Source organism: Ostrinia furnacalis, unplaced genomic scaffold, assembly GCF_004193835.3.
Source record: "Ostrinia furnacalis isolate ACB-3 unplaced genomic scaffold, ASM419383v2 OfSCF1552, whole genome shotgun sequence".
Classification (NCBI taxonomy): Eukaryota; Metazoa; Arthropoda; class Insecta; order Lepidoptera; family Crambidae; genus Ostrinia; species Ostrinia furnacalis.
The window spans coordinates 15725-42328 of NW_021131791.1; the positions used below are offsets into that span (position 1 = coordinate 15725).

The 26604-nt window shown below is 35.4% G+C and overlaps 1 long non-coding RNA gene across 1 annotated transcript in view; it reads right to left on the reverse strand.

The window, feature by feature from the left end:
• Nucleotides 1-893: 893 nt before the first annotated feature.
• LOC114353055 (uncharacterized) overlaps nucleotides 894-26604 on the reverse strand; it is a 39962-nt gene continuing 14251 nt past the window's right edge. Inside the window, exons 2-3 of the long non-coding RNA XR_003655913.1 lie at nucleotides 12463-12632; nucleotides 894-974 (exon numbers count right to left, since the gene is read on the reverse strand). This is a non-coding gene — a long non-coding RNA (uncharacterized LOC114353055). The remainder of the gene's footprint in view (nucleotides 975-12462; nucleotides 12633-26604) is intronic.

A 26604-nucleotide genomic window follows, 5' to 3' on the forward strand; every position in this document is an offset into this window, starting at 1 on the left:
AGACAAGCGGATTAGTCGAGAATAGTATTTTTATTCGCCATCCATCAAGATTGCGATCGATCAGTGAAATATTGTACGAAATTAATTGGATTAATATAAATTATAGATGTTGATGATTTTCATTGATTGATAAAACTAAAATTAAAAATGTTTTTTTTTATTGATGATTGCAAGATAAGAACTTATATCGTAGAATGGGCAATTAATAAGCTATGTTGAAATTAAATTAATAAGGTAACCTCATTAAATATGACCAAAGTTTGGCACTTACGGCAAAAAAGTCATCACGTAAGCTAAAAATGTTCATGTTACATGTTCTAACCGTCCAAACTGAGAAAACATTTCAGTTTTCGGTGCCACAAAATGATTATATCGATTATCGTCAGACTGTCGATCATCGAGCAACCCTATCAGCGATGGCAGCAAACGACAGGTGACAACGCCATCTCGCCGGGTTCGAATGCCGACCTCGCCAAGGACGGCGTTTCGATTCTGCTTACTCAACGCTGTTCTAGGTCGGCTTTTTGTTGCAGACGGAGCTTGGTTGCGTTCGTTTTTAGAATTCAAATTTGGAATTCATACCTACAAGTATATTTTCTTTATTATGGCAATGGCTCACAGTCAATTTAATATCTGATTGATGGCTCAATCATGCATCTGGGCACTAGTTTTGGGCAATGTACGAGATACTTCGCATTTTTGGCTAGGGCTGATTTCTTAATCGTCGGCTATCTTTTAACTGAAGCATAAAATTGTCATTTTGACTTATTTTCCATCCTGAAACTGGCAATGTACCAAACTTAATCTTCAGTTAAAAGTTATCCAGCGATTGAAAAATCATTTCTAAATAAGTAAGATAAAGTTGATAGTATGAATAAACTACTACCAATAAACTTACATTTGCTATTGCTAAGATTATCCATACGAACGTCGTCCTTGGTATATGTGATGCGATGTCTGATGCCATGTTTGACCTGAAAAAAGGGGGAAAAACATTAAAATTTCTGACAAGAACAAAAAATAACAATTATGCAGTCTGAATAGTAAGTCATCAATATCATTAGAGTATCAAAACTAATTAAAAAACACAATAGACCCATTAAAAAAATATCTTCATTCCTTTCTTACATAAAAAGCTTACACAAAAGTTCATAAGGGAGAGTCCGCTAATTTTGACCAGTTTTTTTCAATCCCATTTTACCCATAGTTTTCTTTTGTTTTTGCTAATGTCCATGGTATATAATAAAAGATACATTATTCAACTTACTATTTCATAAGTATTAATTAACATGATTGTTGTATATTTAGCAGAAATCAACAAAGTACGAAATCAGAGCTTCGGTCCAATTTGGCCAACCGGTTCGATAATTTGTACCACAGGGTTACTAAATTGGATTTCAATAAATTTCAAGCCTTTAAAAAAACTATGGCAAAATATTATACGATACATTCTTAACAAATTAGGAAACGAAGAGAAACAGTAGTTAATAACATAGACAATCGATATTGTTTTACACGTTATCACGATTTTGAGTACAAGTTTTGTAATTCCAATTATCGTAACGCACACTTGTACCTAATCTACTTTGCCAGTCTTCTGCTTTCATTTATTGTTAGTCAAACATAACTACGCTATTATAACTTCAAAATATGATTTACTAAAAAAAAATTCAAAATCCTTTGGTAAAGTTCCATACAATTTGATGTGGTACAATTTAGCCGACTAGGTGATAGTGCTTTTAAAAAATCGGTAAAAAATATAGCTTATAAATACCGAAAAATGTTTCAAATAATTGTAATCCACACTAATTTACGCTTCTAAATAATATATTAGAAACACCCTGTGATTAAATTTAACAAAATTACAATCTGAACATGTATTGTCAAAAGTTACTTGAAAACAATGAAAAAATACTTTTCAAAATAAAACACACGTGTTTGTTGTCACGGCAAAAACCACATGGCCGATATTAATTGATTTTAGTTGTGTATCGCTGAGTGTTGCAATTACAGACATTCAATAAATACTTTACGAAATATGAGGGTGGTACAATTTACCCGGCGGTACAATATACCGAACTCTCCCCTAAGACTTTTCCAAGTACATAATTCGCAATTTACAAACGGAAATACATAGTTCACGGGGGCTGAGGAGCGTGCGGCATTTACATAAGTGAAAATATGTGAATAAATAACTAAACTAGTTTGTGCGCTTACGCAGCAATTTGCTTTCACAAGCGAAAATGAACGGCCAATGTCACTGCCAAGTTTGTTGGATGTCATTGACATTGCAGCCATGTTTATAAATATTCGTTTTTAGAAGATTTTATTTCCAGCAGAAAATGGTAAACAGTTTACATAACCTGCTTCATTAAGTAAAAACTTCCAACTGAATTATATATCTTCAAAAAGCTAGGTAACGCATCGCAATTCTTTCAGTCAATGGATGGTAGTCTCTTACCATTGTAAACCTACGCCATCAACAAGTACGTCTGCCCCCTTATTATCAACAGTTTGCAATATTATAACGATAACAATCTCTACTTAATAAATAGATTAGAAAATAGAAGGAAACTAGACTACTTAAATGCCGGAAATTTTACTCAAATGACCTTTATGTACTCGTATATTGTTAATTTTACTAAGATTCACAGAAAAGGCATTTCCTTTCATATTTCCTCCATAAAATATAACATAAAGCTCTCCTTAGCATTTGCTAATAAACGGAAAATAGCTGTTACATCTTTAAATGTTTCCTTGCAGCCCGAACGGACGCGGTAATAAGATTTTCACAATTTATCTAGAGATAGTACCAAAGAAACTGCGAAGCACCTCTTTAATTAAACCTATTAGTCGTATCATTAGATAAAATTAATACTTGCTCAATGCTCATTGGTCGTCTGTTTCCCTAAGTAATACCAACAAATGTGTCCAACCTAACGGGTACAGTCTGCAATAATTACTCATAATTACTATCGTGCTCGGTAATTATGCATTTAAATGGCAATTAATATCAAGTAGGAAAAGTAATTATAACTATAAATCATATGCATTGTGGTAAGTCAATTCGACGATTTACGATCTGTATATTAGTAATTGGACATCACAATTAATGTGCGTCGATAAATAATAGGTTTGCCATTCATCCTCCAAACGTTGGCCCAACGCCTTTAGACGTGGGACGTGGACCATGTTGGGCCCAACAATAAATTACGTCTCCTACACTTTGTAACGAGTAGGGCTGAGAAAAACAGGACTTCTTTAAATTATTCATATTTCATCAAATCATTTAAAAGTACACGGGTTGAAATATCAGGCTACCAATCAAAATATTTGCCTGCTCGTCTACAAAAACAATTCTTATAGGAATAATTAACTATCGAATCTTCTCAAGAAAGCATGAAGCTCGAAGCCAACTTATATTATTCCCATGATTGTATGTAATGTTTTATCTACACCAGAACTTATCAAGTATGATAATAGGTCTTAAACATTTAAATTAAACTATAATATATTATGTTCACGGGTATTATATCAATTTGTGATTATGTTATTCAAAGAAACTCACTCAGGGGTAAAATTACACACAAACAAGTTGAATCATGGATGATCAGATTAAGTATATTCAATACACATTTCAATATCCTGATTCTAACATAACAATTTTATTGCCGTAGTTATTTCTTGATGGGAATTTTATAGAAACGACTTGTGTGGTCTCCTTTTAGGAATCATTTTATCATATTATGCATTCATATCTAAAGTACCAAGCCATACACATGAATATTACGTATTTATTTTTTAAATTCTCAATTTAATGAAATAAACAACGATCGAGAGAAGTATGTAGTACATTTTGTAGATCATTAATTAGAGCTTTGTTAAAGAAGAAAATGTCAATTAGGTACAAATGCGAAAAAGAAATCATATTATAATAATCCTCATTTTTTTATTTAAATTTCGTTTTGGACAATTCTTGGTAGGTACCCCGTTCAAAATGGTGCTGACCCTATACCAAGAAACCTGACCTACACATCTAATTGCCTCTTTCGTGTTAACCAGCAACCTCCATCACTCAAAGCTTGTCGTCTGTCAGGCCACGACCATTGTTTCACCGAATCGCTGTCAGCACTTGGTACGGGGGCGTCCATATAAATTACATAATAGCTATCAATAATGGAACTTAGGGCATACAGCAATACAGCATATAAAAGTGCGTAGCATTTATAATAGATAGATAGGGACAAACTTGACCATCACTGGTTGGGTTCTTATTGGCGGTCAAGCTGTAGATCCTGGCTACACAGGAGTTGCAGCGGTGGGAACGAGAGGTAGGAATAGTCCCGTATTTATGAAAGTCGTTTATGAATGTCATTAAGTACAAAACGTTAAATTTAAGTTACCAGTTGAAAGATGCTATGATATTTTAAAGTTGGTTAAAAGATTTTCCTTTTCAAACATTCCCACTAGAAAAATCATTGAGCATCAAGTCACGTTAAACCTCGCAACTTTACTGCTTTTGTCCAAGTCTATAATCAAAATCCTGTGTCAAATTTTTAGGTGGTAGGCATTTTTATTACCTCCTAGGAATTGATAACCACTTCTTTTTTTTACGTATGTTATAACTGTATTTTATAGGCATATTAGTAAATTGAAACACATAAAAAGAAAAAACATAAACATATCGTTATAAGACATAAAGTCGGCGTGTTAATATTACCAACCTATTCGTTACGCTCTTCAGCCGGCTGAATCAGATGGTTTACGTACATCCGTCAATATAATTTCTCTAGATTACTTAGTTGACTGATATCCGTAGTAATAATATAGGCTTCATGCCTGCCTCTTAGAATCAGAGCATCCTTGAGAGCATAATGAGAGTACAGTCCACTGGACAGTAGATACACATTATTATTGAATACTCAACCTTATTGGCTTCACATAAAGTATATGACATCAGTGTGTCATTCAGTACCTGACTGTACCCAGGTAACCATTGGTTCTTGTCATTCATGGCTTTCGCAAACATACGGTAGCATTGCGTTTGCACGCAAGGTTTTACCGGTTTCCAGTGTGACATGTGATGGCAAAATACCATGGAGTAAATAAAGCGTTTCGTTTTAATGGCGCCAAAAGGATACTGTCTTAAAAAGCTGTGCCCGCGACCATTTACGGGTAGAAATCGTAATTTTCGTATGTTTTCTTACCGTTTAAATCTACCCTGGACTATGGCACTCATTTCAAAACCAAAATAAGTCAAATCGTTCTACCCATTTTCGAGTTCTAGAGAGACTAAAGCACAATTCAAGCACAAACTTTTCCAGCACGATGTAGAGACAACGAAGACAAAATGGCTGAACAGTTAGTTGATAAAGTCGACGATCTAACAGAGTGAATATGATTGGTAGCGGTTAGACTAGCAGTGGAATAAGGCAGACTCTGAATACGAAGAGAGTTACAAATTTTTAGGATTCCGTAGGGCACCAGTATGGTTTCAGTAAATACTTACGTCCATCTGTCTTTGACTTCAAAGAAATGATACTAAACTGAAATTGGTTATAAGGCCTGTCCCTACTTGGTTTGTCTATAACCTTAAGTAAATATTTTCTGGGTGTAAACAAAAAGCATTATTTTTGGTTAAGGTTTTTAAACTGCAATGGTGAACTACTTGAAGACTATGGGCCTTATTTATAAAAGTTACACCCTAGTTGAACTCTGGCTTAAGTTGTCATTTAGTTTGGAAATGTCATTTTAATCCAGAGTTCAGCCTAGGTGTAACTTTATATCAATAAGGGGGTATAAGTTTAGGCGGTTTTCAAGTAAATATTACAGATATAATGTACGGAACTAACATCCACAGATGAACATGCACTTGAAAGGAAAGTGCATGATTACGCGCGCACGCAAGCGCATCGCTGAAAACACGCAGCGCTCGATTAGTCAGCAACACGACGATATTGCCGATTTCGCCTAATACGATATCGCTATTAAGAAAGAAATATAACAACGTTTCACATCTCGTGTGATTAGCATTACAAATTCTAATGTTTTAATTAAAATGATAATTCCAATCTGAATAGTACTCAGTGATTTACATGATTGTGTCTGTAGTAATTCATTAAGGTTTTTTCATAAAGATGGCAACAGCGTGAACAATATTCAGCATTATGGATATGAATCCATTATCTGCAACATTTTAAAATTAACAGCTAATTGCCATAATATTTGTCTATTATCTTATACCAAAACCCATGCGGGTTTATGGTGACATTTTGCATTCTGGGATAATGCAAGAATCAGGACAAAGAAATCCAGATGTAAAGCGCCAGTTAATTATCCCAAATTTAATTATCTCAAAGAAATTATTCGAGACCATATTCATCATCATCATTTCAGCCACATGACGTGCACTGCTGAACCTCCCCCAATGATTTCCATATTGACCGATAGATATAGCGTTATAGCGGTTGTATTATAACCCCGTTCCCAGAAAGCCAACCGTCAATTAACAGGGTCACATCACAAGTGCAGAGGACCAGCATTATTTCAGGTCATGTTATAGACTTTGTTGCAACCGACCAATCTCTTTGGTTCTTTTGGTATTGGTATCGCTTTGATAGTAGTAGCATAAGCTTATGGTTCGGTTACCAGACTAGCTTTGCGGACTCGAATCCTACCAATGGAGGCGATTGTTAGTCTGATAACATTCAAGAAGCACAATATCATAACTCTAGGACTCTAGGTGGTCGCAGGTGTCCTTTCATAAAGTATTTTTTATCATCTCCGTCTTTTGGAGAACAGATTTATATAACACAGACATCTTGTATCTTCATTTAGCTTTCAAAAGTAACTTTTTTCGTCCTTATCTGATCTCTCATCGGTAAGTAATGTGCACTGTGTAAGTTAATAAATTCACATTGGGTATGAGAAATCGCTTTGAATATCAAGATTTTTATCATTAACACCACATATATCAAGAAGACAGTGTTTATTAATAGTCTTCAGAGATTAATATCGTAATGCACTCTTTAGAATGAATACTAGTCGTAAATCAATTTGTTAGTTTGTTTAATTTGGGATTATGACATTTTGGGAATGTTGGGAAATACACAGATTCTGTTACGTGAAAGTTACTTAACAGTACAAGGTGTAGTTATTTTCAACATTAATTAGAACAAGTGGAATTCGCGATTAAAATGCCAATGAACCTAACTGCTTGTGACAGTTTCAGAACTTAAAATTCAGCCTTAAGAAGATAAGATAATATAGGTTAAATACCACGTATGACACTGTTCACACATGACATCAAAGAATTTGGGACATATTATTTCATTACTTTCTGAATACGACCCTAACTTTTACATTACATCGCCTTAGAGTGAAAACCTCAAGAATTTTTTTTTTCTCATATTCATGCATTTTATGCATTTCGTTCAATCTTACAGAATATAACAGTTCTGGATATAAAAGCGGGTTAATACTTTTTTTACATTTTAGAGGTGTTCACTCTAAACTCTAAGGCATGCATAAAATATATTTTGTGTATTTCAATTTATGAATCGTAAAGCTATAGAGCAATATTGAAACAAATAGCTAAGTAATAACGATATTATAGGTATTATACTATTCAAATTAAGGCATTCCAGAACAGACGACATGTAACATGATCTATAAAATCTCCACCAATGGGTAATCAGTAATCACAGTGTAAAAAAACGTACCATCATTAGTAAAATCTCTTAAATCCTTACGGTCCCGCCTCTTGGCTGTAACGAGTAATTTTTAACCCTTTCTTGAATTATTACCTCACGGAGGTATGTGGGTCGTTTTCATCAATCAAAACAACATAGCCGAGGGCTCTGCCTCCACCCAGACACAATAAGTGCGAAAATATTCAAGATTTTCTGGATGCATTCGGAAGTTTAATTAAAAGTGGATTAAATTCGTTGCGCAGTAATCTCATGGAAATCAAAGGCGAACAAAATCGTGAAATAATTACGAATGAAATAAATCACGAAATATTAATTTGGAAGATGCTCTACATCTAGGCCAGTAGGTATTTTGATACAAAGGTTTTAAGTTTTCTCAGGCGTTTCGAGCATGATGTGATTAATTAAATGTTACTAGCATGCCTATCCAGACTTGAATTTATAATTTTCCTAGACTTTCACATAACACTGATTCTTGGGAAACAACAAAAAAATAACGTCATTTTTTTACTTTATTTAATTAATTAAAACCTTTTTCACCAATTACAACAATCATGCAACGGTGAATACAGTCAGCGATATACCATTTCTAACTCCAATCAAATTAAAAATCGTGAGAGTTGGATTAAATTACAAAATCTACTTATTGTCATCTCGTAGTATAGTAATGCCACCTTTTTTAACCCTCTCTTGCATTATTAACTCACGAAACCATGTAGGTCGGGTCCATTAATCAAATAAACAATGAAAGCGCTTTGTCCACTATCCAATTGCAACAATGCGTGCGAAAATCATATTAATGATGGTTGAAATGAATTCGGAAGTTTAAATAATAGAATATTTCATTCACCGTAGGTCGTAAATACCTTATTCGTTAACGTATTAGAAACAAATATGTTACACGTAGCTGCAAACGGGCTAGTTAAATGTTTTAACTAACGCTAAATGTTGCAAGAAAACTGTTATGTACTTAGAGATAAACATAGGGATTGTACTCGTATATTATCGTTATTTTTAATCAATTCCAGATGGTTCTTTTGTACTATAATGACTTATAAAACTTTAATTAGTTAAAGTAAACATACAATGCCGTATTACCGCTTTGTTTTAAACCGTCTAAAGAAATTGACAATAACACCGTAGCTTTGGAAATATTGCTTGTTTTATACGTGCGAAACACTTGGTAACGATCTTTTGTATGCTTTTAAGCCTAAATTACAGCCTTCGTCGTTAAAACATTCGCATCTGTTGCACACGATTGTTAAAACAATATTTTCCCAAGAGAGTGCCTCTTTTTCTTTTATTAGTTAGATTAAGTGTCGTCTTAATAGCTTATGTAATTAGAACATGTTTGAACAGCTATAGGATTGTTTACACTACACAAGAAATCTATGTTTGTTCAGTGAAATAGAAAGCTAAGTCAATGTTTGAATATGTAGGTACTATGTCAATAATAAAAGTAAATTAAGCGTAAACTATGCTAAACTCATATTCAACTCCTGCCTATGTGTGATTTGTAAATTACACCACACTAGTGCTCCATAATATATCCATAATATGCCCCATAAGGGCTACCTTTTCTTTTTTTTATTATTTTCTATTGACGTTCATAAGTGCCACTTGTGGTCTAAACTGAATAAATATTTTTGATTTTTGATTTTTTGATTTTGATTTTATAGGTAGTTATCATAACTATTTATGCTTTTTGCAAGTTGGTTCCGTTCAGTTTCAGCCAAATGTCGTCCACTGCTAGACAAAGACCTAGGGCCCTAGGCCAAAGGCCAAGGATTATTATAACAAACTATTGATATTGATTAACCCAGCAAACCATACTAAAGTGCCTTCAAATGAACGTGATCCATCATACAATTTCCCCTTTAATAATAACTTAGCAGATCCCATCCCCAGGGCAGGGATTACATTCGCGTTAAGAAATCAGTTAGAGACAACGAAATATGTTATACTTATATTCCTCGGGGTAGGGTACGAGATATAATTGTATACATTGGGAACGTGTACTAACTATGACGACACCCTGCGGCGTCACGGTTAGGCCGAGAACATAATGTGCGGTAAAAAATGTTCTATTAATAAACAAGACCCGAACACTGTATTAAATAATATTTTGCGTCTCTACACTGTAATACGGTTTGAGGAACGTGTAATTTGATGATAAAAGTGGGCTTGGTTCTTGAGTGAAAAAAGGTGCGGAGTAACCGTCAGACTCAGTGACTAATTAGTTACATATTATTCGACTGAAGTAAGAAAGTGGCCAAAATATTTTCCTAAAACTTCACTTGCTAAAAATTAGTTTATTTGGATGGGAAGGATGGATCCATTGCGGGACAAAAGCATCCCCCCCCCCCCCAAGGATTTCCACAAAGACCGACTGGTCCTGCGCTGTCCGCATCCAGGTAATTGCCGATTTGTTAAAAAATAAAGGGACAATATTATTTGTTCCGTCATTGGTCACTGAGTTGGCCAAGGGCTTAGCGGCCAATAAGCAAGCAGAATGGTACATTGCCATGTTTGTTTAAATTACTAGCTTTGCTTAGTTTGGGACTAGAGGCGCTATGTAAAATAATTTTTTACTTCTGACATCCCTGAACCCGACATCATAATTTTTACCTCTTTATTTTGTTTTCAAATCGCAAGGTTGATTTTCTCTTAGTAGGTATACCGATCTCGACCGTGATCAGTGACCATAATAAAGTCATCTGTCTTATCTTTCGTACTACTGAAAAGACCGAATATATCCAACCCGCACCAACGCATCCAGCACCTAAGGTCAATTCGACCCGATAACGCAGTGTGAACGTGCTTTTTTAATAAAAAATAAATCTTTGAACATCAAGTGCCTTTAAATAGTTTCCATCCTTTGACTACAAATTAATAAAAATAAGTACCATAACATAATTATTTTGAAGATTATTTGATATAGACAAAAAATAATTTATACAAATCGAATTATTTAAAAAAGTATCACAATATTGAATATTTGGTGCTCATTTCTTTTATTTTTGAGGACCAACAAGTAACGATCAGATATAATTTTTACATCTCAAAATTTTTTTGCGTAGTTCAAAAGAGGTTTAAATATCGATCGATTTCATTTATTTTATGTCTCAAAGAAAGAGGATCAATCATTAAAATAGATGACCATTTAGATTTTTTTATTTGCCGTTTTTGCTAATTTAAAAAGATCATTTAAATACATGCCAAAAATAAATAAATCAAAATGGGATCAAGGCATCTTTCATACAAGAATACCAAATACGATCGAACGCATCAATATTATAGTTTACCTGTGGACGTAAAAGATTTAAATTATATCAAACCGATGACTTATTTAAAACTCGTTTGAGGAACATTCAGACAATTTATTCAGATCGTAAATTAAAAATAAAACTTTTTAATAGATTACTTTATTGCCTCTCATGTGTTTTTAGCTTTACAATCATACGGTTGATAGAAATGTCTCGCGTTGCTGTAGGCGATATCCTTAATTAAGTTATATTATTAACTATCAACCTACAAATGAAAATGATATCTACGCGCCGTCCCGGGCGACTTTCATTAAAATTAATGTACTTCTGACATCAACTATGCATGAATTAAAAACGAAGGTAACGAGATGCAGACAAGTGTGAGAATATTAACAGTTATTATTTGTATTGTAAAACCATGAATCAATGTATACTGTAAATCGACGTGGACAATAGCTTCATTCAGGTTTTTCTCAGGAATAGAGATGATTTCGGAAGTGTATGGTCGCCAGCATATTAGAATAAACTCTTCGCAAGAATAAGAGTACACTTAAAAGCTTCAGCTACTTTATGACTTGCAATTTACTATTATCATCAGCCTACGCTAGTTCAGAAATTGATTGATAAGCCCCGGTAATGCATTGCATTATTTTACTAGAAAGCTTCATATTATTACGTCAATTATAATAGTCCTATTTTGCTCACATGCTTCTCATCCATGTTACTATCTTCTATCTCATCGCGATACAGGGTCAATGCGAGATTTCACACACTTGCAGCAATCACATTTTTCGTTGTTTCAAGTAAGTAGAGTTTATATGTAGTTCAATGCAAACGATCATCAACGCTCATCGACATTCGCAATAACAAAAGAAACAGAACTTGATCTAACGAGTAAAATACTCCTGTTGTTTGGGCAGCTATAGTAGCAGACTTGAGAGTAGCTGGTCAGAGCAAATGTTTTCCAGCTCCAACCAGAAAGATCACTGCACCGGCAGTGTAAACCGTCACCGGGATCTTTCTGAAGCAAGATATCTACATTTAGGTCCAGCTTCCACTACAGCAGCGAGGAGAGCGTGTTTGATGAATCAATCAGATCTCGTTATTTCCACATCATCTCTCCACTCAGTTTCGTTTAGCAAATCTGAATCTTCTTTCCGCTTTGATGGAAACCGGGCCTCATTCGCTTGCCCATCATCAATGAGACAAGCTTAACCATTAAATAGTGTAACCACAGGACCCCACGAGGCCGTAGTAAGGACAATCTGGTCAGGTGGGGATTCTTGGATGGCTTAAACAGGAATGCAGGTGCGGTTTTGTTTCCCAGTCGATGAAGCACCTGATGTCATGCCCTGAGTGCCCAAGCAACTGCACTCAGGAGGATTTGATGAGTGCTACTGACAACGCCACTCTTGTGGAGTTTTGGGCTGACTCTGTGTAGGTTTTTGTCGACACGAAAAGAAGAAGAAAAAGAGGACCCCACTTACCAGGCGGCGTGTTTCCGTCGGCTAGTATTCTTGCGCCATACGATCATCGCGCCCGCATGTATGTCACGGCACAAATGTCACCTTCGGTCCGCGGCGGCCGCGCGCTCACCGCACATAATACACTTTACGTCGTTATGCTTTTCACTGCACTAGTTTTAGTTATTGGATATCTGAAACAAAGTAAACCGGCGTAAGTGGCAGTCGTAAACGCGTGAATAAAAGTTCTTATAAGCTAGTATCAGTCTAAGCTCAACACAGCTTCTAGTCTCTGATCTAAATATTGAAATTCTACCAACATAGGCTGGTGGCTCCAACTTTGAAATGAACTTGTAACTCAAGCAGAGAGATAAATAGAAGTCAGGTTGAATCAAATTAATATTTAATGCACCAATGACAGATTTGAACCTATTCTTGAGTGTATATGAAATACATGGCTAGCAGATGTCAACTAAACGGTTATTCAATTAGAAAAACTTTCAATAAATCTTATTGGTACATTGAAAACTTTGATTACCATGGTCAACCAAGTACTTTACAAACAATTTATACTATATAATACTTTACAAAACTACCAAGCAATTTACAAACAGCACGATTAATATCCACAATCGAACGTCAAAAAACATAATGAATGGCGTAACTCTTTCTCAGTCGACTGAAAAAAAATCTTTGGTCACGATGTCATCGATAAAAGCAGCACCCAACACCCCAAAATGTCGGCCAGTTATTTGTTACCAAATATTTTCATTATCTCGTAAATCTTGATCCGAATAACCTCACGATTCTGTCCCTTTTATCCAGTAATCGATCATTTAGTTTACATTGCTTTGCTATTATATTATAAGTAAATGGCCAGATCGATTGGTTAGATTAGTAAAATTAATAAACTATACGTGTTTCCTTTATTGTTAACAAATAGGTAAATGTGATGGAAAAATATATTTACGACCTTTAAACGCCGACAAAACTGGCATTTGAAGATCCCTATTTTTAAAAACGCTCTACACTGGAATTTTATTTCAAATTTTCACGAACGAACCATAGCAAATAGCAATGCACGAAAGGTGGTAGATTTATAACCTCTGCGTCTGAAGCAGGTGGTCTTACCACTAGACCACAGAGGCGGTTGATTTTATAACCGCCTCTGTGGTCTAGTGGTAAGACCACCTGCTTCAGACGCAGAGGTCTCGGGTTCGATTCCCAGTGGGGGCAGATTTTTCTGTTCGGTTTGGTTGGTGGTAGGGCTTGTTCTAAGTCCGCCTGGCTAGCTACCACCATCTTACCTAAGTCTGTCGCCATAATAACAATGTTAACAGCATTGTTGTGTTCCGGCAGTTAGAGGTAAGATAGCCAGTTCCTCCGGGGTTGAGGATTCCGGGGGAAGCTCGCTTCCACCTTCGGCCTGATCATCACTTACCATCAGGTGAGATACAGGCCAAGAGCTTCCTCGTTTTGGAAAAAAAAAAAAAAAAAAGANACCATCTTACCTAAGTCTGTCGCCATAATAACAATGTTAACAGCATTGTTGTGTTCCGGCAGTTAGAGGTAAGATAGCCAGTTCCTCCGTGGTTGAGGATTCCGGGTGAAGCTCGCTTCCACCTTCGGCCTGATCATCACTTACCATCAGGTGAGATACAGGCCAAGAGCTTCCTCGTTTTGGATAAAAAAAAAAAAAAAAGATTTAGTCCTGATGTCTGCTCGAAAGACGATCGTCTGGAATTCAATTTAACAATGCTTATGGATCTACTCTTTGTATTCATAAATAACAACTTGAAGCGTTCACGGAGTTAAACTTCTACTAAAATAACACGTTGTCAAATCGGGTCATCTTAAAGTTGTTTACTTATTAGCTTTCAGAAACAATGGACCATTCAATCCAGGAATATTCCTCAGAAAACGCATGCAAAAATCATTTTACTTGCAGCGGTCGAGTTAATGGCAGTGACCCTCCGAGCCCTTCAAAGATATTATTCTTATGAAGAATTGTTAACGCGAATTGTTGCTTTAGTCAAATGGACATTAAATAGCCATGCAATTTCAAACAAAATCGATACATGTACCGACAGAAAAAAGTTTGTTTATAAGCCTCTAAAATACCGACCTATGCAATTTCAGATAGGTCTCATGCTAATAACAGATACTTGCAAACAAATGTCGACTGCTAATGACGATTTCCTTGATCAATTTTGAACTTCACATCTTCAATTAAATCCATTTGTCATTTTGTGGTAGGTTACGACGATTGCTAACTGTCGTCATTACCTTACAATGGACAACAATTATTCAAACAAGTTTCTTCTGATTTTACAACATCCCTACCTATAATGACGTGTAAAAGCGCATTCTAAGGCGTAGCATTACAAACGCCCATACCAACTCGGGTAGTGCTTACGATACGCAGCACTGTACATTAGAACCCATTCAAAAGTGGGTTTCGTCCAATGATAGAACCAGTTATGGTTAAACCTGATCCGCGGCTAATACGAATCAAAATGTTCATGAATGGACAAATTTCTTCGCTGCTTTCTCATTTTATTGGTATCTATAATTAGCTTTGCATATTAAAAACAATTTTATTTCGAGATATGGTGGTGTGATAAAAATGATTCTGAAGATAAGAGGCAGAAGCTGAAGTATCACGTAATTAAATGTACTAAGGTCTTATAATTATTTTATTGGCAATTAATATGTAATGCTTATGAAGAAGGATGTAAGCGCTTAAAACCATGCAGAAGCTATAATTTAAATCTATAAACCATATGAACTTTTTGCAGATGATTGGGCAATATTGATGGAAATTAAAAACCATATGTGACACACGACAATCCCTAAGCAACGTGATGAAGTATTCTAACAGCGTCAGTTTTAATTTGTACCATGAAAACGCAGGATTAGTTTACCACGACATTGAATCCGAATTTCCCTAGACACGGTAACAAAAAGAGTGATCAAATTCTGTTAACCCTTAAATTAGTTCCACTTAAGTCTACCATTGTTTGAAACTCAACGAATTATTTCCAAGTTATCTGTGTCCAATCAATCGAAACTGTTTAAATATAATTGAACAGCTAAAAGAAACTACTCATTATCTTCCAAGAAAGACAATGTCGATTTAAATCAAATAAAAATTTCAACCCGCTAAAATAATTACAATTTGAGCAACTCATTCCAAATTGTCTGAAAGTGACAACATTCTTCACGCTCCATCCACTGAGACGTATTTGTAGAATTATTAAGAAAGTAATTTATTTTATACTTTCTTCAAATAGGCCAGTAGAATTAAACACAAAAATTGATTAAATCGGAAATAATTCCTACAAAAGATTTTTTTGCTTTAATGGCTTCATTGGTTACCCATTAAGACTCTCCTAAGTTTTCGACTTCGACGGAGTTGTGCTTAAGTGGTGGGGGCCCCCGAAAGGGGCGTTTTTTCGGTTTTCCGGTTATACCGCGTAAAGGACTTACCCTATCGAAAAGTGGTCTTCGTGACGGTTAAAGGGCACTTAATCCTGCATTGAATAAGACCAAATTCATATGTTTTGGACTAACCGTTCTCGCGCTAAAGTTCGGCAAAGTAGAAAATATACGTATAATTAATGACCCTCTCCACGTCCAATGGCTCGTTACCCACATGCTTCCAAGCCTTGTAAAGGGTCGCCTTAACCAGTGTAACCCTAACAAGGCTCACGAGTTTGATTCGCTTATCCTTGTTCGTCCCAGCCGTTCCTTAACTGCGGTTGCTGCACCTCTTCCTGGCACTCTCCTGAACGACTCTGTGTTACCTAATGTGGCTGTCCCTCTTCCTTGTACCTTCCTGTACGATTTCATTGCTTAGCCATATGCCTGGTCCAAGGTTCGACGCCACAAAATTAACTTCGTACGAGTGAAAATAGTTTAAATACTATTTCCTGTGCTTGCAACATTTTTCTTTACTTCTTTGCCTCTATTAGTCGTAGAGTGATTGTATATATCCTATAGCCTTCCTCAATGTATGAACTATTCAACACAAAAATAATGATTTCAATCAAACTAGTAATTCTTAAGATTAGCGCGTTCAAACAAACAAACAAAAACTGTTCAGCGTTTTAATATGAACTTGTTGTTGTTGATTTTTGGCGTCGAATCTTAGACCAGGCATACGGCTAGGCAACGTAGTCATGCAGGAGGATACAAGGAAGAGGGGCAGCCACAGTAGGTAACCCAGAGTGGTTCAGGTGAGTGCCAGGAAGAGGTGCAGCAACCGCAGTTAAGGAACGGCTGGGACGAACAAGGATAGGCGCATCAAGCTCGTAAGCCTTGATAGGGTTACACTGGTTGAGGTGGCCCTTTTCAAGACTTGGAAGCCTGTGGGTAACAAACCATTGGACATGGAGAGGGTCATTAATTATACGTATATTTTCTACTTTGCCGAACTTTAGCGCGAGAACGGTTTGTCGAAAACATATGAATTTGGTCTTATTCAATGCAGGATTAAGTGCCCTTCAACCGTCATGAAGACCACTTTTTGATAGGGTAAGATCCTTTACGCGGTATAACCGGAAAACCGAAAAAATGCCCCTTTCGAGGGCCCCCACCGCTTAAGCACAACTCCGTCGAAGTCGAAAACTTAGGAGAGTCTTAATGGGCAACCAATGAAGCCATTAAAACAATAAAATCTTTTGTAGGAATTATTTCCGATTTAAAAGCTAATTCTACTGGACTAAAAATTTCGTTGGTTGTCTGAACATTTATAACGAGCAGTATTCTATTTAGTTAGCGTTAGTAGTGTTTGAGTGCATGATTTGCGAGTCAGCCGTAAATAAAATTGGCGAGAGCTTAATTTGAACTTTCCGAGTGCTAACGAAAAGCTCGTAAAAAGTGTGCTTGTTACTGCTAGCGGTATTCTCAAAAACCTTCAAAACAGCTAAAGAATTCAAAATATCCAGCATTATTGCTAAGACTTGGGAATATAACAGATCTTTAGATACCGCGGTAAGATATTACTAAAATTACCGCTAAACGAGGAGTAAAATTGTTAAATAAAATTAATATCATTAACATTTTGATTACAAAACCTCGTAAAGGGTTATTGGAAAATCTCTGTAAAATTATAAAAACGGTTGATATAATGTAATTTATATTATGGTGTTTGTTGATTTATTTCAATAATAATCAAACAGACATGTTGGGACTTAATAAAATCTATAGGTTTAATAGATTGGAGTGGAGCTTAAAGCTTTGGGATAATAATCTGGGGGCACGGCAGTGCCCCCACCAAGTCGAGCAAAAAAGCGGCACGGCCGTACCATCCTTTTCTCGAAGCAATTCAGTCCATTTTCGACCGCCTGTAACTTCGTTGTGGATAAAACTAGAAGGCTGAATTTTCATTAGCTATACAGGCATTGTAAAGACACGGTATATTTAAAATTTCATTCAATTTGAACCAGTAGTTTAAGAATTATAACGGGTCAAAGTTACTTAATTTTGTCACTCACTGACTCACTGACTCACTGACTCACCGATCATCAAAACTCTAAGGCACTTCTAGCAGACCTAGAAGCTTCAAATTTGGAATATAAGTAGTGTTTGGTGTATGAATCAAGGAAAAACTAAAATATTTGGGGGCACGGTAGTGCAACCGCCAAGTCGAGTAAAATTTTTCAATTTCGGTCCAGTTTTCTAGATACATAACTGCTGTCTACAAAATACAAAAAGAAATGAGATCCCATCAAAATCAATACCTGTCAAAAAAACCAAGTCTCGCAACTCAGTTGTTCTACGGTAAAAAGTTGTGAGATCCATGTAATACCAAGTCCAGGCCAGGAAATCTTTAACGTTTTACATAAATATATTGACTTGGCCATCGCATGAAAACACGTGTAAATTAAATTATTTAGTGCGATGGCCAAGTCAATAATTTATGTAAAACGTTAAAGATTTCCTGGCCAGGACTTGGTATTACATGGATCTCACAACTTTTTACCGTAGAACAACTGAGTTGCGAGACTTGGTTTTTTTGACAAGTATTGTTTTTGATGGGATTTCCGTATTCTTGACATTTTCATCCTTCTCATTCACAGTAAAGTGCTTACATGAGTAACAGAGAGAGAATAATGAAATGAAGGTAGCAAAAGTTCCGCTGGACGTGAACCTTTAATCCCAATAAATCATACTAGGATATTAAGATAAAACAAATACTTGTATGAATATTTTTAATAAATTCATCTCGTATTTATTTATGCATTGTAAAATTAAATAACTACAAGGTTTAAATAATTTATGAGCAGCTATCATGAATGCAAAAAGGAAATTAATTCCATTACGCATTTAAATGCTTTTATTTACCTACACGCCCTGAAACCTATGTTGTATTTTACAAGGGGTTGTCAGCAATTAGAAAAGGAGCGTCTACGTCCAAATAAAACTAACGCTTACCTTCACAAAAGAGTTAAGTCAAGAGTTTATTTCATGACTTTAGGAGGGGTACCTATCTAAATGTCACAATCATAGAACATAAACCTTTTTGTCTTCGCGAAGGGAGTTCCACTTTCACTCTTCGACATTTCGAACGCTCATTGTTTAAAATGATGTGGTTTAACTCGACAACAATTGGTTAAGTGCTAATGCTGGAAACAAAGTACAGCAAGGCAACAGTTACGAGTAAAAGGCGTTACAGCAAATCATTTTCTGTGTCGGCACGTTGTTGTTCTGATGATGGTTGCCAACGTTATATTAAGCTCATTAGCACTTATTATGCCGCGGATACCGTATATTATAGGGTTATTTTCAAGGAAAATATTTCTTGGGTAATCTATTTGAAGTTTACCGCCGGCGATCCGACATTTAATAGTTTACTTTTCGTTAACACACTTATGAAACATTCGCATCGAGTCTACAGATATCTTTTCTATCAATATTAAGCGATGATCAAGAGAAAGAGTACTTATCTACCGCCAGGACTAATTGAATCATTCCCATGTACAAGTGTGAAGAACTTTGAAAAGAGCGCTATCCAAAATTAACATGCTTTGAACAATGTTAGCATAAATTACCATGCCTTCTATGATAGGCGCAACTATTTACGATAGTGCTAACATACCCTAAAGTACATTCTTACACAGTACCTACATAAATTGACTGTTAAAAATCCAGTTACATTTTATCGCTCATTGACAGATGCCGCTGAAGACAGAAGCTTTTACTTAGTACAGTGTCGGCACCTAAAGCTAGAAACACCAGAGGGTCTTATACCGTTGTAATGGGTGCGATTTTGCAATAAAAACGTACAGCCTTCTGTTGGCTACTGTACACTGTTTTACTTGATGAGCTGCATTGTTCGCATGTCATAACGTTGGGCGAAATGAGTTGAGGAGAACAAGATAGATGCTATAAGAATTCGAGTTTATATCCCCGTACAGGCTGGTAGAATTAGCCATTTTACTTGACGAGCTGTTTACAACGATATTGCAGTGTTTTTGATGTCTTTACTTGTATGAAACTAGCTGTTAAAGCAACAGCTTCATCTGCCTAATTTGATATTTTCCTATAACCTATTTTTTACTCCGAAACTTTAATAGTCCAAAAAAGTCTAATTATAATATCAAATACCATAAAGTGTGACGCACGAAAATGTCCACTTGCCCTCTAGACTTAGATTTATTCAAACTTGCAACATCCTATCCAAACTGCAAACAAACATATTTTTATGTGCTCCATTCGGGTACCAAACTCAAGACCAGGGTAGCAAAAGTACTTTTTACCACTAAACAACGCGACGGAAGCTCAACAAAGCTTATCCAATGTACATATCTACCATATTAATTACTATAGCTATAGAACATAGCACACACTATTACGGAACCAAGAAACTGCTGGCCTGTACCGAGACCAAGTTAGTAAAAAAGATTGACGATCCCCAGTCAGTTCTAGGAGGCCATTAATCCATCCAGAACTCGGTATAAGAATGACACTTGAATGCACATTATACTATATAAGATATAGGTTTAAATTGTACTGGTTCAGTACTATTTCAAGGAAATGATTCAACGTGTGTTCATAGAAAGAGTGTATCCAATATAGTGACCATATTAGAGATAATTTGTGAGGAAAAACTTACATGCTCCTGTTAGAACGTTAATCTATGAACTCTTACTGCGATAATTCTAAAATAAGGTACCTATGTACTTACGTTTTAGATATGGCTACTCAATTAATTAGTAAACAAAATTCTTACAAATAACATTTCCATAGAGAGCATGAGTGTATCAATTTAGCATTGAGTACAATCGATATTATAAAAAGAACATGCAATTTGTTAACACGAGCAATTATCATTTTTTTCTTACAGAGATAAGCTTGAAAATACGAAATGTATTAGGTGATTATTGACCTTTTTATCACAGCCATTATTAACTGAGGTTTCTGATATAATAGTGGTAAGTACCTTCGGTACTCTACGATATTCCATTGAGCATTCGAATAAACAATATCATTAATTATAACCAGCCACATAAAAGGATCGATTAGTTAACGTCCTCTCGATTACTTGGAAGTTTAATCGATTTGTCAAACGATATAAAACGTAATGCTGAGCTGCCGAAGCCTTTTCTATTTTTACTAATTTATAAGACCGATTATAACTTTATTACAGCAAACGTTCTATATTGGAAGTTGATCAAAAAACCAGTATTCCGATTAAAGTTAGTAATTTAATTACATACCGTATGATTATCTAGTTACAATATGACTACCACGCGTTAATACACCATAGTTACATGATCCATATGATCGTAGAATGGCTATCAAGCTATTAAAAATGCCGACAGCAAATGGATTAAAATCACTGAGTGAAACCACCATCTGGACGATTAGGCCGATATAAAAATCATGCAACGCTTTCATTTGTACAAATTACAATAATAAAATATCATTATGAGCTATATCAATAAAGACGTATGACCTCACGCACTCAATCTCGGAGATTTTATCTTTCTGCATTGAGTATCAGACTCTGGTACTTACTGGTATGGAGAGATAAGCGATGTATAATTAATATTTTTGTAGCGTTATCTCAATTAATCTTTATGCCGCTTGGTAAAGCGTACTTTAATTGTAAGACACGCCATTCGACCTATTGCATCTGCGATTTCATTTATCTGAATTAGTGGTAGATCTTTGCTTGAGATAGGTGCGATTATAATCCACGATTTATAAAGGTACGTTTAAACTTACTGATGACTAAAGAATTAAAGCAAGAAGCATTTTCTTTAAGTAAAGGTATTCTATGACCATTAATACTGAAATAATAAAGACACCTAAACAATAGAACTAGAATCCGACTAGAAATAAAGGTGACTGTATGCTATAGACAAAACTGATAATGTTCTGTCCATTTGGCTAGTTGGCATTTCAAGATGGCTAGCATTCGTGAAACATTCCTAGAATAATATTAGAATTCCCACGAACAAAGATAGAGCTACAAAACATATCGTGATAAAACAGTAAAGTTTTCTCGTTTAATCTAAACTCGCCTTTAGATGAATCATCAAAACCGGGATTTTTGACACGTGTATAAATCAAGAAATTGAATCAAAATTACGATACATCTCGATAATTTATTAGCACAATTATCAAACACTCAAACACAGTTTTGTGTTAATGATGACTTCGATAGTACAATTAATAATTATCGAATATTTGCTGTAGAAACCGTTACATTAATTACTGTAAATGACACGCTGCATTTCACGGAACAATGTGATAATATTTCACGTTGCAAAAACGACAAAGTGGTCATCTAATTTAATTACATCCACCCGCGCTCGCGGCCAATTGTCAGCGTTCCAAGTCCCAACACTATTAACTTTCTGATCGTTAACGCAAAATGTTTGCGGAGCTCTTAGAATTAAAACACTTAATGGCCCACACGTCTTCCACTGATTCAGCGATTCCTAATCAAACGAATAGGCCGCGTGGGTGTAGTACTTCAGAATAAGGATGTCTATTATCGACATATCCGAATGTAACGGATGTTTGAGATCGCAAAGATTCGACACATACCTAACCCTAAAAAAGTCACGTTAGGTGTGTATTTGATTACTTTGTGAATGGAAAATCCAAGGCATATTACTCAACGTTTTAGCGAGCACTTGTGAAGAGTGGCATTAATCGGTTCATCCTAGATGAATGGTGAGAGAAAAGTTCAACGAATGCTGCCGAATCGAATGTTCTAACTCGCTTTGCAAGAGTATAGCACCTGAAAGACAGAACTATTATTTTTTGACGGTCACTTACACATCATAATACTAAGCCAAAAAGATTCGTTATTGACTTCTGTTTCAATAACCGAAATTAGCGGATCTTTTAACGTATCCGTAGAATCTAGAACCGTAACATCTTCAACAGCTCTACCTCGGAACTAGTCTCCTAACGTATAATCATATGCAATTACCAGTTTTTATGACCCATGTACCCTGCCCATCGACTCAACATATTTCGACTCTGAATGAATATTAAAGGTCTTGTTACAGTGGTAATTGCGTATATGGGTATGGTATTGTAATGGGTAAATTGTTTACACTTTATAATTGGTTTAATGCAAGTATCCAGATAAGTATGGTTGATATTCATTAAGTAGGTAAAGATAGTTGTAAATTCATCATAAAAGCAATATTTTTCGAGTATAAAAGTGAAAATTCAAAGAATCAATAAATTCAAACAAAGTATCGCGATTTCGATACTTGAATAAAGGGGAACGTAAAACACGATATATCCAAAGTAGTATTAATGGATGTCACATAAGCAACAAAGAGAGAGACATGTCAACAAAGAATGATGGCGACATTAGAGAAATAAATGACCACCTAGAAACTATTGATAACACATCACAATTCTTTAAAGCCTAAGATAACACGTTTATTTATGATCGATCATATTGAAAGGCGAATGAAATAGTAAGGTAATAAAGCTCGTATAACAATATACCACCATCATAGTGGTTTTAATGGTAGAGTTTGCCTTTATATTTGTATCAACAAGTTAATCAGAAAGAAATCATATAGTAATCGAATATTAAGAGTCTCAGAATAAGCACTTAGTTTAAGCAAATTATCAAGAAAGAATAAACCATGGGGCTTTAACGGATTAAATCCAGGGCTCGTATTCTGAAACGACGCTGTAAACCTAATTCAAATTCTTGATTCATATGTGATAGATTGAATTAAAAATGTACATTAATCACTAGCTTGAATCAATTATTGAGTACAGATCGTCATCTCAGAATATAGGCCAAGATCCAGTCACCTCATAGATCTTGGTTCAAAGTAGCCCAACCTTTGTCAAATGTGAGATTAAGTCGTCGACAGAGTTATATCCTCAGCTTTATTTACAGTGGCTCTATAATTCGCCGGTTCTTTTATACGGACCAGCTCTGCAGTCTCGTTATTTATGTGTGTGCCAATAAATCGAACAAAATGTATACTCGTCTGGACAGTAGTCGTATTGATCTCAGCATTGTCATCTTTACAGTTAGGTGGTCGAAGAATTAATAAATTATTCATGCGTGTCCTCGAAAAAAGGCAAATGTTTGGCTTGTCATGCTACTGTTATTGTTTGGGGATTTGTTTTAATAATTCATTTTTGGATCTAATAATGGCGTGCACATTTGGAAATCGTAAAAAACTGTGCACATCAAATATTTATCTTTCACTCATGTTCATTGAAGCGATCAATTTATTCGTGGAGAAAAAGCGTGATTACAGAAGATGACTGTTGACATTTAGCATAAATGTAAAGCATTTCTTCCATCGTAAATGTCATGAGTATTACGAAACACAATAATCATTGTTGATGCGGAACAATAATGACGATTAAACTCTATCCAGGGAAGCAAATCTCGGAATATGAATGAAAAAGGCGATGTAAATAACTGTACATACTATTAACAACATTGGAAACACTAGACGGAGCGCCGATCATAATCTTTGAAGGCCTAAATGTCTGGCCGTGAAAAATGCAAATTAGTTTAGGCAGAGTATGCACTGGACACTTACTTAGGTTGTTGCAAATTTTAACAACAATGTATTGGAAATAGAGATTGTGGTATTTGTGGTAGTAAGTGTAGAGTGTAGTGGAATCTGGAACCAATTAGAATTTAAACAATTTATACTATCCAAAGATAATAACGCATTGTGATCTTTTATATCTAGCAAAATTAAATGTTCGATTCACAATTTGAATTAATAATCTTTTTTTACAATACATTCCAAAAATTTATTCACATCATAGTCGCTCCTTTTAATATAAAAATTTTGGGGATGATCAATACATTAGGATGATTATTCTTGTGACACAGACGTTAAAAAGAGAAAAAGAATGAACCTATATTTCAAAAATCTGTGGAATTTATTGTGCACTCCGCTTTATACCCAATGATTTAGAGCAGGTGTAACTACGTATACTGGCCTGTCCATCACTGGGTACTTATCATAAAGCGCTCCACTGTTGGATAATGAGACCGATGTTGCATTAATTTCCGAGAAAATCGGAACAATTGTTTATAAGAGATCGCGCGTCCGTTATATTTTTAATTTCAAATGTCGTGCTCCGCTGGCCGGCAGCTCTATGATGGTTTAGACGCGGCAAAAATATTTTCAGTCCCTCCTCGTAGCGAATCTGTGGCAACGTCTATAGGTCAGCAGTATACATAAGTGGTCTTCCAACTTTGATATACCTAATGTTGTTATTCACCAAAATTATCTTATTTACTAAAGCAAACAAACACTTTTCTTGCCAGAAGACTACGCACATTTTACCCAAAAAAGGGAAAAACTAACACGAGAAAGTTAATCCAAGGAAAGCAAGACCGATAAATTCGTACAGATAATATCGGACTATTGCCATTACATTGACATTACAGTGACAGTCTCATATTCGGCCGAGTCTATAGCTTCTCAAGTTACCGCACACACACACGCGCGCGTGTGTACACATTACGGTACATTTGCGCTCGCGCAGCGGAGGCGCGGATCGCGTGTATACGAGATGGCACTCTCGCGCACGAAATTCATTTTCTAGTACTAAAGACAGTTTGCTTTAAACGACAAATTCTTTATTAACAGTCTCCATGCATCACGTGGGTTTTTTACTGTTCTATTTACAGACAATAGGCGTGCATATTTGATTATTAAGTGACTGAGAACAGACCTGGACTTTTACGAGTTTATTAGGCATTTAAATTAATGTAAATATATTACAGAAAAAAAGCTCCACTCAAATTATATTCAAATCTAATACTCAAATTCAAATTTGCAAAATCCAAACATTAATAGAGACTGCAATTTATAACCATTAAATAAAAAGCTCATTAGCAGATCCTGACAAATGAATCAAAAACCACTGGCACAGACTTCATTTTCAAAAATTGTATTTATCGAGTTGTCACCATGTTTTCACTGTTTATATTTATGTTCCTGATTTGCATAATTTAGGTATACGCGTCTTACGTAAGTTATTTATTGACTTTAAAACTGTATTTACATTTGACATCGAATATTTTTTGATAGTTAATAGAAAAATAAATTATGTCTAACACACTCGTTTCTATTCTAGAAGTGTTTTACCTACTTAGCACTAACGGCATGGGTATGACTGTGTATTCGAGTACAGCACGTGTGTATTTTGCCAATATAACAGGTAATCTTTGGCCGGATATATATTTAAGTAAGTAGTAAGAACTAGCAAACATCCTATTAGTTACAAAGTCCATTAGCAATTGGGTATATAGGTTAAGAATACTCCTTGCAATCGGATGTAGATGTAGCTAATTTACTTTTTAAATTATCCAGCAACGTCCATTGCAAAGTGAGTGCGTGATTCTCTAAAACGTTGGAATATACAAATCTTTGCCAGAATCGTGCCGACTAGTCACCGTTTGTTTTCCGAAGCTGGAGAATTGTAGATAAGGATTTATTTGAAAATCATTTAACCATACAATCGTTTAATGAACATCTTATACAAGTGGGAAATGTTCGGATAAATAAAATCAGTAAAGTCTAAAGTTTGTATATTTGTTGAATTGCCAATAAATCAGTTTCCACCGTGCCAAAAATGTTTTCTTGCTGAAGAGGATGGGAAAATCTCTAAAGTTTTGACGATTTTAAAGTA